This window comes from Balaenoptera acutorostrata, chromosome 2 (assembly GCF_949987535.1).
Source record: "Balaenoptera acutorostrata chromosome 2, mBalAcu1.1, whole genome shotgun sequence".
Lineage (NCBI taxonomy): Eukaryota > Metazoa > Chordata > Mammalia > Artiodactyla > Balaenopteridae > Balaenoptera > Balaenoptera acutorostrata.
Window position 1 is genome coordinate 114781217 of NC_080065.1, and position 15519 is coordinate 114796735.

Below are 15519 nucleotides of genomic sequence, written 5' to 3' on the forward strand. Positions count from 1 at the left end.
TTTTGTAAATTTTCCATGGAAAGAAATGTTAAATTTTCCATGAAAAGAAGGTATATATCTTACATGTTGTAGAGTTTGAGGCATATCTGTTAGTTGGAGTATAATTATACTACTAAAATTCTCTGTATGCTTATTTTGATGTGTACATAAGCCTGTCATAAGCCTACAGAAGCAAGTTAAAATCTGCTGCTAATACTGTGTTTCTATCCACTTCTTGTTTTCCTGCAGTTTGTGTCTTCATCTCTTATTATAAATGTACACATTTATGGCAACTCTATTCTCATTGTAAACTGTATACCTCATACCTATAAAATGGACCTCTACCTTATTTAACATTTGTTTTGGATTTAGTCTTGGTGATACTGATATTTTCAATGAAGATTTTTTTTGTTACTACATATTTGCCTATCGTGTCTTGTTTTCCCATATAATCTGAATCTTTTAGCTCTGGATGCTTCTTGTGTATTCAACAGATTGTTTGGTATTTTTAAAAATCAAATCTGATCATCTTTGTGTGAATATATCCCTTTTACATTCGATGTCAAAACAAATATATTTTGTTTTAATTTTTTCATCTAATTTTATGTTTTATTTTTGTTTCAAATGCTTCCTTTGTCTTTTGCCTTCTTGTGCATGGACTTTCTTTCTGTTACTTGGGTTAAATGTATGCAGTGTGTACTTTCCTTGTCATAATTTGGAAGGATTATATCCTCTTTTTAGATACTGCCAGTGAAACATTTGTAAGTTTATATATTTTATCTAACCACTACCTCTTGATATAGCAACTTTAGACAGCATTTGTTGATGTTCCCTGTGAAATTTTAGATAATTAGCACACTGCACTTTCTCCTAACTCTTTTCTCTTTCTCACTTTCTGCTTTTGTCAATTGTACTGTTATTTTAGTTCTGGTGATTCCCTTTATAACATATAAATAATATACTTACACCACTACTTGTCAATTTGTTCACTTTGCTATGTTTATTGATTTATGACCAAGAAGGATGAGAAATGGTTACATTTTCTTTCCCCCAGTTTTATTATTTTCACAACTTATGCCAATTTAACCTTTCTCTCCCCAATCATGCGTCCTATAATAGTCCTTTTTTTTTTTTTTTGCCTGCATAACGTGGCTTATGGGATCTTAGTTCCCCGATCAGGGATCGAACCTGGGCCATGGCAGTGAAAGCACTGAGTCCTAACCACTGGACTGCCAGGGAACTCCCTAGTCATTGTTATATATTTAAATTAATCACATATTTGCTATGATTTCTCCTATCATTTCTTACTTGGGTAGAATATTTTGATGTTGTCATTTTTTTTTCAAGATTCACAAATATATATTTCATGATTTGTTTGCTTGGTTTTAAAGCTATCTGCCTACTGTCTGAGAATGTCTACCTATTGACTTTATATTTGGATAATTACTCAGCTTGGCATAAAGCATAACATTTTGGTGTCACGTAACCCTTTCATTAGCTCTTTGTAGATTATTGATGCATTTTTTAATGGCATTTAATCTGGTTTTGGATCAGTATGTGGCCAGCCTGATCCTCCCCTCCCACTTCCACCTCACATTCAGCCTGATTTTTCTTTATTGACCATATCCCTTATGCTGTATATTACATCCCCTTGGCTTATTTATTTTATAACTGGAGGTTTGCAGCTCTTAATCCCCTTCACCTATACTGCCCACCCTCCCACCCCCGACCCCCCTGGCAACCACCCATTTGTTCTATGTATCTATGAGTCTGTTTTTGTTTTGTTTTGTTTGTTTTGCTTTTTAGATTCCACTATAAGTGAAATCATATGGTGTTTGTCTTTCTGTGTCTCACTTATTTCACTTAGCATAATACCCTTTAGGTCCATCCATGTTGTCACAAATGGCAAGAATTCATTTTTTAATGGCTGAGTAATATTCCATTATGTATGTATGTATGTGTGTATGTATGTATACCACATCTTCTTTATCCATTCTTCCATTGATGTACACTTAGGTTGCTTCCATATCTTGGCTATTCTAAAAAAAATGCTGCAATGAACATTGGGATGCACATATCTTTTTGAATTAGTATTTTTGTTTTCTTTGGGTCAATACCTGGAAGTGAAATTGCTGGATCATATGACAGTTCAATTTTTAATTTTTTGAGGAACTTCTGTACTGCTTTCCATAGTGGCTGCACTAGTTTACAGTCCCACCAACAGTGAACAAGGGTTCCCTTTAATAGTTTACAATCCCACCAACAGTGTACAAGGGTTCCCTTTTTTCCATATCCTTGCCAACACTTGTTGTTTGATGTCTTTTTGGTGTTAGCCATTCTGATAGGTGTGAGGAGGCATCTCACTGTGGTTTTGATTTGTATTTCCCTGATGATTAGTGATATTGAGCATCTTTCCATGTATCTGTTGGCCATCTGCATGTCTTTTTTGGAAAAAAATGTCTATTCAGGTCCTCTGCCTTGCTGTCCACTTACTTTAATCTCCTTCTTTTCCTCTATGTTCATCGTGGTTATCTCAAACCTTTTTTCTTTGTTAGTAATTTGGTTATAGGCCAAGTCTAATTTGTTAAATTTAGTCATTTTTTTTTTCTGTTTAGTTTGGTTTTGCTTCGGTATTTATTTCTTAGGTCTGCAGTTTTCATTTTCCTTCAGCTTTTGTTTGTCATCTCTAAGGTTCTCTGCTTCTATCAAGTTTCATATTTTCATTACGTTCTTCCTCAACACAAAACCTTTCTAGGGAAATTTTTTCTATTTCTTCAATTTTGCTTTTGTCTAGATAAGATTGTTGTCTGTGGCATAGGTTAGTAGTAGCCTACTCAGTATCCGTCCTTCCCTATTTTCTTATTTCCAGACCACTCATTTTATTCAAGGCAGTAATGTACCCAGCTAAAAGGCAACATTTCCAAGACTCACAGCTAGAGGCAGTTGATGCATTTCTTCTTAGTTTCCTACCCCCACGAGGACACTTAAATCTTCCCATATTTTAACTTGTGCAGGTACAAGTTTTGTGTGTTGGTTCACCTTTCTCTACGTATGAGGGTTTTAGTATAATTTTTTAAAAAGCAGCTTTTCATTAACATTTCTTGCCTACTGTGTGTATTAGTGCGTGTGTTGGTTGTTTCAGGCTAGTTACAGTAATTTGTTTTACTACAATGAACCAAAAGGATTGAAGTAAACCTCTTTCTTTTCTCTCTCTCTTTCTCTCCCTCCTCCCCCAACATTTTGGGTCGCTCATTCTGGATTGTATGGCATGAAGCTCAGTCCTTTCTTTTGATTGATATGGAGGTATTTTGGCTGGTTTGCTCCTAATTTGTTATTATATCACTAGTTTTAGGGAAAAGGAGAGTTTTAGACATTTTCATTCTACCATCTTAACTTGAAAATCTGTATGAGTACTTTAAATAAATTTTAATCAAAGTAATGTAAACAAATGGTCACAAATCAAATCATGCAAAAATATTGTGATAAGAAACAACTGAACTCAGCTCCACTGTGGCTTTACACAAACCTTACTCTACAGAGGCACTTTTTTCTTTTTCTTACATACTGTGAAATGCACACATTTTAAGTGTAAAGTCTGATGAGTTGTGACAATACCCTGTGCACATACCCTGTGACCCCCTCTATTAAAATATAGAACATTTTTATCACCCAAGAAAGATTCCTTTTGCAATTTTGCAGTTAATCCCCACCTCACTCCTCCATCCCAGAGGCAATTACTGTATGGGTTTTGTTTCACCATAGGTTAGTCTGCCTACTGTAGAACTTCATATATATTGAATCATACAGTAGGTACTCATTTATATCTGGCTTCTTTCAACTCAGCATAAAATTTTTGAAGATTTTCCGTGTTGTAACATGTTTCAGTGGTTTGTTCCCTTTTATTAGTGAAGAGTACTCCATTGTCTGTTTATATTCCGATTTGTTTATCCATTCTGCTGACGATGGGCACTTAGGTTGTTTCCAGTTTGGAGTTACTACAAAAAAACCTGCTACAGACATTATCGTACACATCTTCCTATGTCTACATGTTTTCATTTCTCTTGAGTAAAGGACTAACATGGAGTTTCTGGGTCTTAGAGTAGGTGTACTTTTAACTTTATGAGAAACTACTAGAACAATTTCTAAACTGGTTATACCATTCTACACTGCCTCCAGCAATATATGAAAGTTTTGACTACTCCATATGCTCAACAGCATTTGGTGTTACTGGTTTTATCACCTTTGCCGTTTTAATGATTTTGCGGTATATACCACTGTGATCTTAATTTGCATTTCCCAGGTGACTAATGATTGATGTTAAGCACTTTTTCATGTGCTTATTAACCATTTTTATTTCTTCCTCCATGAAATGCCTGTTCAAGTTTTTGCTGATTTTTTATTCTTTGTTTTTCTTTTTATTATTGAGTTGTAGGAATTGTTTATATATTCTAGATACAAGTGCTTTATCAGATATAGGTATTGCAAATACTTTCTCCCAGACTGAGGCTCAGGTATGTTTTATTAATGGTGTCTTTCGATGAGCAGAATACTTATATTTTGATGAAATATGTCTATCTTTTCTTTTTTATTTCATGGAGAGTGACAACTAGCTAAGAAATCATTACCTAACCCAAGCTAAATCAGTTTGTCAAGTTCTACAGAAAAGTCTGCTTAGATTTTGATTGAGATTGCACTGAATTTGTAGATCAAGTTTGGAGAATGGAATTTCATCAATATTGAGTTTTTACTGAGTCTAACAAACACTCCATGGGCATGGAACATCTATTTATTTGGTTCTTCATTAATTTCTCATAGTAATATAATTTTCCAGTTTTATGTGTCAATTTGGCTAGGCTATAGTACTCAGTTATTCAATCAAACACTAATCCATATGTTGCTGTGAAGGTATTATATTGATATTTTGTAGACTTAATTAACATCTATAATCAGTTTAAAGATTATCCTTGATAATCTGGATTGGCCTGATCCAATCAATTTAAAGGCCTGAGGAGCAGAATTGAGGTTTCTCTAAGGAGGAAGAAATTCCATCTGTGGGTTGCATCTTCAACTTCTGCCCAAGAGTTTCCAGTTTACCCTTCCTAACAGATTTCCCTGAGAGTTTCAGATGTAACTAGCCAGCCCCTACAATCACCTAAGCCAGTTCCTTACAATATATCTCTATCCTACTGATTATGTTTCTCTGGTGAAACCCTGACTCTGAGACATTTAGCATATAGCAATAAAGATGATTTTTGAGTACTGACTCAAATATTTACCATTTCTTCATTCCTTAGGTGGTGGCGTTCTTCTCACCTAACAGGACACATGCCTTTGGTAAAGGGAGTACTTTCTGGGATCTTTCAGGGGACATAGTGTGGGGTGGGCAGGACACACTTGATAAATACACATTAGCTCTCCTGTATCTTGAAGTCTGAATTCTTTCCTTTCTGTTATACCAAGGAATTTCTGGCATTTCAATTTTATTTAGCGAGGACCACTGTTGAGAGTCCATATCTTTGTTTACCAGCACAGCAAGCAATTAGAACCATACCTATCCCCTCAAAATTGAAGACTGAATTCAATGTCTATAGAACATGTATCTTTATCAAGACATAACTAGGTGATGAATTTAATTGACATTGTGTATCAGCAATCTTCATGGTCAGATCTCAAGTTTGGTCTTTGGGTTTGATAGTTCTTTGGCTTTAAGAAATAAGATTATTTTAGCAAAATTATAGACACTTCTTAGCTTTCACTTTTGGTTTTGACTGAGAACTTAGGGATTTGATGTACATATTCCCTCCTTTAATACATTTGAGGCCTTCAGAAGTAGCCACACCATTTAGTAATCTTTGAATTCCTCATGCTCTTTATACTGTTCATTTGCACTGGTAATGAGTTTCACCAAAGCCTTGACCTCAAGTGGTAGTAGATAACAAATGAGCAATATGATGATTAGCTATTTGCCTTCAGCTCCCGCTGGGCCAAATTTCCCTACTGATTCCTGATGATCTGTTACCTGGAAACTGGTAAAATAGAAAATAAGCTAAAATTCTTAGTCATCCTAAGCAGGAAGGAATCTTTTAGAAGGAACTTGGATAGCTCACAAATTTGATAAGAATTATTCAGTGAGGCTCAAGATACAAGCAGACTCAAGAAGGAAGTATAACCACTATATTTTAGCAGGAATAGGCCTACGGTCACCACTAGATATTATTGCAGCTACCCTTAAGGATTTATATCATCCCCTTCATCTTTACATCATTCACTTCTGATTCAGAGTTCTGGAAATGAGTGTCCAGTGGCTCAGTTTAAGCACTGGCCCACATGGCCTCTGGGGGAAGACATACCTATTTGTCTTTTGCAGTTGAAGGCATAGAACTGTGCCCCACCAATATTGCACACAATAGGGAATACTCCCCCCAAGTGACGTAGGTTGAATAATATTCAGCCAAAAGAAAACAACCACACACAGATTTAAATAACAAGTTGTCCTGAAGTCCTGAAAACATATTTATTCTGACCTATAATTTGTTGGTATTATTTCTTGGCAAGATGTCTCATTTGTTTGTTGGCCCGTAAGTCTTCCCCTCATTTTTACTGCTCCATTGTTTTCTGTCAGTCAGGGTGCTGAAAAGGATTAATGTCAGTCCGATTCTCCTGCCTTTGCAAGTGAATTGGATTTTTGTTGTTCCTTTCTTTCTAGAAAATGTGGTAATCTTTATTCTTATTTGAGGTTCAAAAACTTTACAGGAGGGGTCTTTTTTTCATTCATTATGGTGAGTATATCATGGACCCCTTTGACCTCGAGAATGATGGTATTCTTCAGTTATTTGCTTATTTACTTCCTCCATCTTTTCTGTTCCCCTTTTCTGAAATACCTAGTAGTCAAACATTGTACCTTCTGGAGATTCTCTATTTAAATTTATCAAAAGCTCTCCTCCATGGGTAAGCTTCTCTTCCTGTTCTTTTCACTGTTGTGAGTTTATTCCTTTTTGCATTTTTTTTCAGTCAGGTCAAGGGAGGGATGAGAGCAAATTCTTATTTTTGATCTTCCTGTAAAGAAGGTGTCTATGCAATAATGATAATCCCTTTCCTTGTTCAGTATTTGTTGAAAACATTTTCCCTGTTTGACTGTTATCTTTTACTTTATAATTGTGTTTTCTTTTTTATTTACAAAAGTTTTAAAATCTGTCAATTAAAATTTTTTTCTGCCACACAGTCTTCAAAACTTAGAAAGCACTTCCCTAAATAGAAATTTGAAAAAAAAAAAAAAAGAAATTTGATTATTGTTTTGATTTTCTTATATTTTCTGATATTTGGTGAGCTGAATGCCCAGCACTAATTATTAAATACAACACCCCTTCTTAATGATTTGTGGTGTTTTATAATATATTTTTATATGTATTAGGGCCTACTTCCTTTTATGTATTCTGTCTCATTACCCTGTCTACTTTTATAACAATACTACACTGTTTTAATTCCTTTAGCTTTATCAGAAGCCTGGGGGCTCTCACTGACACCAGTTCCCTTGCAACCTTCTTTAGAGGAAGATAATTTTTTTTCAAACCTCGTGAAAAAAAGGGGCAGTATGCAAGTAAATGCCCTCCTTGTTCCTCGCTGCTGCTATCAAAACATCTCTCCTTCTATTTTCAGAGTCCCCAGTTCCTTTGATGCTCTTACCATGGGACCTTATCTTCCCCTGCTCCTCCTCATTGTCCTCTTCCAATTCTTCATCATTCCTTGTCGTTTACTGAAGTCTTGAACTCCTAGATTAATCTCTTCTTGTCCTGTTCTACTACTGTCATAATTCTCATGGAACAACATCCATGTCAATAACATATTCAATACTCTAGTCTCCCAGGTTCTGGACTTCCTTATTTTCAATGAACATTACATCCAACCTCAGGTACTCAGTCCCATGGTCACACATTAAACAATATTACCAGTAACTATACCATCGTTGAAATAACTGTTTTAAACTTGCTATTATTCTCTTATCTTCACTTGCTATGCCAGTTCGCTTACTGTAATGCCCCAATGCATCAGTTCAACATCATTGAAATTACTGATCCGTTATCCCCCCTTTTTACTTTTCTCTGTACTCTCTTTTATTTCACTTCTTTCCTTAGCCAGTTTACATTCCATGGATCTTCCACGCAAATACCCTCAACTCCTTTGCCTCTAACCTAGCAAAAACTTAATCTTGATTAAACTCTACATCTTGTATCGGCTTCCAAAGAATGGAATACTTCTCTGAAATAGTGTAATACAAGAGAACTATCTGCAATGATGAAAATGTTTTATATCTATGTAAGTTCATTTTCCTACTTTCAATACAAATATTTAATGCTTTCTCCACTCTCTTAAACCTTCTGCACCTCTCCACATTTCTCCCTCTATCAGCTGATGATCTCACTTATGCTTCACTGAGGTGATAAAACAAATAAGATGAGAACCCCTTCATTTTCTCACTACCAAATCTCCTCAGCTAACTGCATCTGAACTTCTTTGCCTCACTTCTACCTCTACTGGAAAAAGTGTCCATTTTTCACTCAGAGGCCAACTCCTCCACTTAATGCTTTGGAACTTTTCTCCTCCAGGCCCACAAAAAACTTCACTCTTCTAGCTTGTCCCTCTGTTCAGCACCAGCATTCCACCATTCTTAAGTTATCCCTCATCTTAAAAAAAAAGGCTGCTTTGTCTCTGCGCCTCATTCTAGATATTATATTTCTTTCCTATTCTTCACTGCTGTCCCTGCTTCCTCATCTCTACGTATTTATTTAGCAACTGATAACCAATTTATTAAAATAGTTGATTTAAGCATCTGCAACGGTGACCTCAATCTCTACTCTTGACTCAATACAGATGGAGGTCTCTGAAGGACTGTTCAAGTCAGTGAGTCACTTGAGAACTGTGATCTGGAAAAGAATCCCAACCCTTAGAACGTTTCACCACAAGGAATTTTTCTTGTAGTTATCCTGAGTGTTGGTAGGCATCCCATCTGGTCTCTTAATTTTGAGGTCGTTTTCCTTTGCATATCGAAACAAGTCAGCACAGAGTTTCTCCGGGGATTTTACGTTGCTGTTGGTTAGGGTAATTTTAATTTGGTTCCACAAGTGTCTTTCCTTAGAAGTCACAGCTGCAGTGCTGCTTCCTAATCCACTTGTTCCTCAGCAGAGGGAACTGTGGTAAGTCAGGAGGAGGGGATGGGACTTGAGCTTTGCTGAAGCTACAGCTACATCAGGGGCACCCTGTTAGTTCCTAAACCCAGGCCAATTAAGGGTTTTTTTTTTTTTTTGGTACCATTGTATAGAAACTACTCCTTTTCAGTGTTGCCAAATGAATACTAAGTTACCAAATCCAGTGGGTATGATTCTGTGTTCATTTTACTCCTACTCATTTAATAATTTTACTTTACTCAATCCCAGCCTTTGAAATAATTGATCACTCCCTCTTTCTTGAAAACTGCTCCTTACTTTTATCCTATAACACTGCATTCTCCATGTCCTCCCACCTTACCAGTTACTAATTTCAGTCCCGGTACCAGGCCTCTAAACAGACCTGGCAATTGACTTTCTCTGAATACATTCCCTCCCTAGGTGTTATCTTCATATACTAAGAATATGTTTAATATCCCAGAACTAATTCTAGTTTTCCTTAATCTTCGTTTTTCCAAGTTGTCATTGCTACCTTGGAATGAATTAAGTTGTGACTAGTAGAAATTCCAACCCAAAGCAGATTAAAAAATAAGAGTACACAGAAGTAAGGCTGTGTGTTGGTAATGGCTCTTAGCGGTAGACAACAGAATTCACTGTGCTTGTTTTATCAATAAGATGCTTATTAAAGAATATGAGAAAGCATACAAAATCATTGGAAGAACTGGAGGAAGAGGCTGAGGCTCCAGGAAGAATGCCCAGAATCATTCTCTAGAGCTGTGTTTGTTTGTGTTTTGTTTTTCTGCTACTGCCACCACCACTGTCCCCTTCGGAACCATGCTTCTTCTGCTGTTCTCCTGCCCTGATCACCTTGGCCACCGAACACACTACTTCTGCTGCCAGCCACTGAGAGATGCCTCCACCCTCCGCCCATTTCCTCATGCAGTTCTTTTCCTCTTCAGTCCTCCTTTGGGTATGTTTGGTTACAGAGGTGAAGTCATGGTTCTTAATGACTGAGGCAAAGGAAATTGAGACAGATGGTGGTTTCTCCATTGGCAAGGCAAGACTCACAATGTAGGAAACTATTAAAATCTAGAGAAGGAGTTCAAAATATATTGGGCAGTCACAAATGACAGACATCCACCATGGAGCGCTGAAAGGCATTGCTTACAAAGATTTTTCACTTCTTTATTATTTTTCTTGGTTTTGCCCTCCTCTGTGTGTCACTTTTTCTCCCCCCCGTGCAGTTTCACTAGGAGGGCTGCAGTGTTCTAATTAGCAAGTTAACTTTTTGAAAGTCAAGTTGGTGTCAGGCAGTTCTAGGGGATGGCCTCTGCCTAACAGGGAGTGAAGTGAGAGTGTCTCAAGTAACTTCTAATTAAGAGAAGCAGTTTTTTTCTCTGACGCTTCCAGTAAAATATGCATCCTTCTAAACTAGGTCATAGGACCTTTCTTGATACACTGTGTCTGGTGAGCAAGTGGGAGTAGCTGATTGGTTTAAGCCAATCTTGGGCCATCACTGGCTTGAGTGAGGTGAGCTTCCCTTGAGGACATAGGCCATTTGTGCAAGAAGTGAACACAAGAACACGATAAGGAGGAAATGAATGCTGGGTGACTCCACAGAGTAAACATCCGTTTGCATTCGCTCTATCTAATTATCATTCTAGATGAACTTGAGAACTGCATTGACTTCTATAGAAATTGTATTAATCCAGTAAATAATTTTAGAAGAAGGGACATCTTTATAAAATTTATTCTTCTCATTCAAGAATGAGGGATATGTCTTTACTCGTTGTTATTCTTTATTGCTCATAAAAGGTTTATAATATCTTTCACATGTACTTTCTTGCAAGATTTTTTGCCATGTACAGTAGTCCTCCTTATCCGTGGATTCAGTTTCATTTACCTGCAGGCAACCTCGGTCGAAAATAGTAAATGGAAAATTCCGGAAACAAACGATTTATAAGTTTTATATTTCGTGCTGTTCTGAGCGGCGTGATGAAATCTCACGCCATCCTGCTCTGTTCCGCCCCGGATGAGAACTATCCCTTCCGCCAGCGTATCCCACCCATTGGTCACTTAACTGCCCACGCGGTCATCAGATCTACTTAGTATTGCCGTGCTTGTGTTCAAGTAACCCTTATTTCACTTAATAACGGCCCCAAAGTGCAAGAGTAGTGATGCCGGCAATTCCACTATGCCAAGGAAAAATCGTAAAGTGCTTCCTTGAAGTGAAAAGGTGAAAGTTCTCGACTTAATAAGAAAAGAAAAAGCTTCGTATGCTGAGGTTGCTAAGATCTCTGGTAAGAAAGAGTTTTCTATCCATGCAATTCTGAAGAAGGAAAAAGAAATCGCTGGAAGCAGATGATCTTCCTTCCTTGACAACAGAAGGTAAGTACAAGCCTAACGCTGTCACGATGCTTACGTCATTCACTTCACTTCATCTCATCACGTAGGCATTTTATCATCTCACATCATCGCAAGAAGAAGGGTGAGTTACAGTACAGTAAGATATTTTGAGAGAGAGCACATAACTTTTATTAGTGTATTGTTATAATTGTTCTATTTTATTATTGTTGTTAGTATCTTACTGTGCCTAAACTTTATCATTGGTATGTATGTATAGGAAAAAACAATAGTATGTATAGGATTGACGCTATCTGAGGTTTCAGGCATCTACAGGGTGTCTTGGAATGTATCCCCTGTGGATAAGGGGCACTACTTTAGTTTTTATTTTGGTGTTATTGTGAAAACAACTTCTAAAAATATTTTCTTTTTGATATGTATATTATCAATTTGTGTATATTAAATGAAATCATTCTAAATTACATATAAGTAATTTTATAAATCCTAATTATTGACAAAAAATCCTGGCATTGTAGAATAAAATTTACATTTAGTTTCTGTTGATATTGCCAAAAAAGTAATACTGTGCTTTTATTTCTAAAAAATAAATTACAAATTTTTTCTTTCATACATTATTAAAATGGTATTAATCACAAGAATGATATATATCAGCTATCAAAGTTTTGCTATTTATTTAGTGATACTAATACAAAATTAAGTTTAATAAGATTACTTCTATTTTTTCACCATTAAATAAAATATTAAAATTGGCTGATGTTCTTTATTATGTTAAAGAAAGATTTCTATTTTTTATTGAGTACTTTTAAAATAAGCTGCAATCAGTGAATCAAAAGACATAATATTTTAAATTTTATCAGTTTGATAAATATTATACGAAGAGACTTCCTAATATGCAATAACCTTCCAACCAGAATTTAAATCCTTTCATTAAATCTAGTCATTGTTATTACTCTCTAAATATTTACCCATTGAATTTTTATTTTTAAAACTTTAAAAGGGAACACATGAAATCTCTGTTTGAGACTCTTCCTGGTGTAGAAACAAGGATAAGATTCTTAGGGATACGTTAATATTGGCATATATTGGCTTTAACTTATATTACTGAAATATTCATCTTGAAAATGCTCATTTTCCACTTTCTAAGTCATCTAATTTATTTAAGAAACCAAACCATTTATCTAAACAAAAACTTTAAATTACTGCACTCACTTTTATATTACTTTTACTTTTGTATGCCTTTTCCAAAATCGTTTTTGGCTATTATATTGGCACAGTATGCAGGAAATTGATTTAATTTTTTCTGAAACCATGTAAATATAGTCAATAAAAACTCTATTATCCACTTAAAAAGAACAGTGAATAAGCAAGTTTTTGCTTTTCCCGCCCCATCAACCAAAGGAATTTCTTAATTCAATTAAGAGTATTTCCCTAGGAAAAGTGAAAATAGATGCAAGTGATATTAAGTTGCTAATAGACTTACATGTTTAATTTTTAAAATTTTTGAATTAATTATGGATTTGTCTGAATTTCTTTTACACACTCCCATTTTCTTTTACTTCTGTCCTCCTTCCCTTCATCCCTCTGGAATAGTGAAAGTTTCTTATGAAAGTAGAGTCTGGCAGTTTCAAATTTCCCATCTTTAAACTATATTAGGCAATTCATGGAGTGAATTTTTGAAGCCAATTGAAATAGCACATTTAAGGTTCTTGGATGAGGAAACCCTTTATAAATAAGATTTTCCTGTTCAAATACAGAATGGCTCCCTGATCATATGAAGAGTAATTTAAGCTACTATGTTAAAGGATGTTCATTCTTTTTTTTTTTTTTTTAAGTTTTTACTTGATTTTATTTATTTATTTATTTTATTTTTGGCTGTGTTGGGTCTTCGGTTCGTGCGAGGGCTTTCTCCAGTTGCGGCAAGCGGGGGCCACTCTTCATCGCGGTGCGGGGACCGCTCTTCATCGCGGTGCGCGGGCCTTTCTCTATCGCGGCCCCTCCCGTCGCGGGGCACAGGCTCCAGACGCGCAGGCTCAGCAATTGTGGCTCACGGGCCCAGCTGCTCCGTGGCATGTGGGATCTTCCCAGACCAGGGCTCGAACCCGTGTCTCCTGCATTAGCAGGCAGATTCTCAACCACTGCGCCACCAGGGAAGCCCAGGATGTTCATTCTTAAGATACTTCTCAAAAGTTCACTTTAAATCCCTTTCTCAATATATAAAGCAAGTAAAATTTTTTCCTATAATTTTCCTTATATTTGTATTAATATCTTTTTAGTGACTTTATCACTAAGATGATATTTTTAAAGTTTTACTGAAGACTTTTTAAAGTTTAATTCTCTTAGTGTTTCAAAAGAACAACATAGACTTGGCTACCTTTGGTGTTACACTAGATTTATTTTTTTCATTCAAAAGTGGTATTGAAATATTTTTACCTTCTTTCATGTAATGATTTTTTTAAGATGACCTTGGAATTGACATAACAGCAGACCATTATGGGTTTTCCTAGGGTTGCCATCTTAGTGTTTCTCTACTTTTTCTCTCTCCAGCCTGAATTTTGCTTTGCAGAGTTTCCAGTTTCTTAACACTCCATTTTTATGACCTTGTTTCAAACTCACTTTCCCCCCAAACTAGATACTACTTAGCCTTCTTAGCAACCATCATGCCATAGTAAATCCCTCTTTATGTAGACACATTTTTATACAGAACCAGACTGAACAAGTCATCTTCCTCACTCCCAGCTCAGACACAATATCCCCCCTCTTTACAGCTTCTAAAATAAAATCCTAACTTCTTAGTGTATTCCAAGATATCAACTACCCTATCTCATACTTGGTAATACCCTTGGCCTGGATTTTCTACTTCTGTGAAATAAGTGAGGTTTCTCTCTAGTCCTACATGTTATTGTGCAATCATAGTTATTATCATCATCAGTGATTACTAACATGGATCTTTACACTTATGGTGTTGTCTCCAAACTTCTGCATGTGTCACTTTACATAGAATATAACTTTTCTTTCATCTCTAACAAACTGCATTTTAAAATGTATCCGCTCTACACTACCTTTACTAATTCCTCTAGAAAATATTTTTGACTACTCTAAAGACTTAGACATGAAACCCTTCCACAGAACTGTAATTAGTTTGTACTGGCTTGTAGTTTGCTTCTTATATGTGTGCTTATATAATCGTATGTTTTTAGTCGGTGAAAGAGAGCTCTCCTGTCATTTTGGGCCTATGGCTTGGTATTAAAAAACAATCGAGCATCTTTCTCAAGGCTTCTGATATTATGCACTATATTCTGTCACTGTTTCTAAGTTGTATGTCTTTTCAATGGCTTATATAGACAAATAAGCTTCTCTAATAAATTGGAACTCTAATTTTAAAAAAAAGTAAAAAATTGAAGTAAACAAGCCCTTAGGAGTCAAAAATATTAACACCATGAGTGACTTCCCAGTGGAGCCACATAAAGAATGCCTACGGTTTAGGACTGAATGTCTGATAGCATGATTAATGAAGCACGTGTACTCTGTCTTAAATGTATTTACACTTTTGTGAAATGTAATCTTGGATCACACAGAGTCCATAAATTAAATAGCAAAAGAAGATTCCAAGATGAAATCATTTTATTACATAGGAACGCTTAATTTGTCAACCTTGAAATCCCATAATGCTGTCTTTTTATTTTTCAGTTTTTCCATTTGCTTGTTTTGGTGTTTAGCCCAATGAAAGATATCTCAGGAGACCATATTTTACAAGTGAGTGCAAACATATGAAGCAACTTGATGGTTTGGAGTTTATATTTAAGCAACTTTGTATTATCCTAGTTTAATTATGTTACCCATAATATAGACAAGTCATATTTTTATTAAAAGGGAGAAAAAAAAAAAAAGGCTGATCTCAGAAGCACGGAAACTAGAACTGGTGGGTCACATGAATCTATAGAATCAGCTCTGCTAATTCCATACAGATGTGCTAGCGCATTCCTGTAAATTTTCAGACTGAAAAGGAAATGTTAGT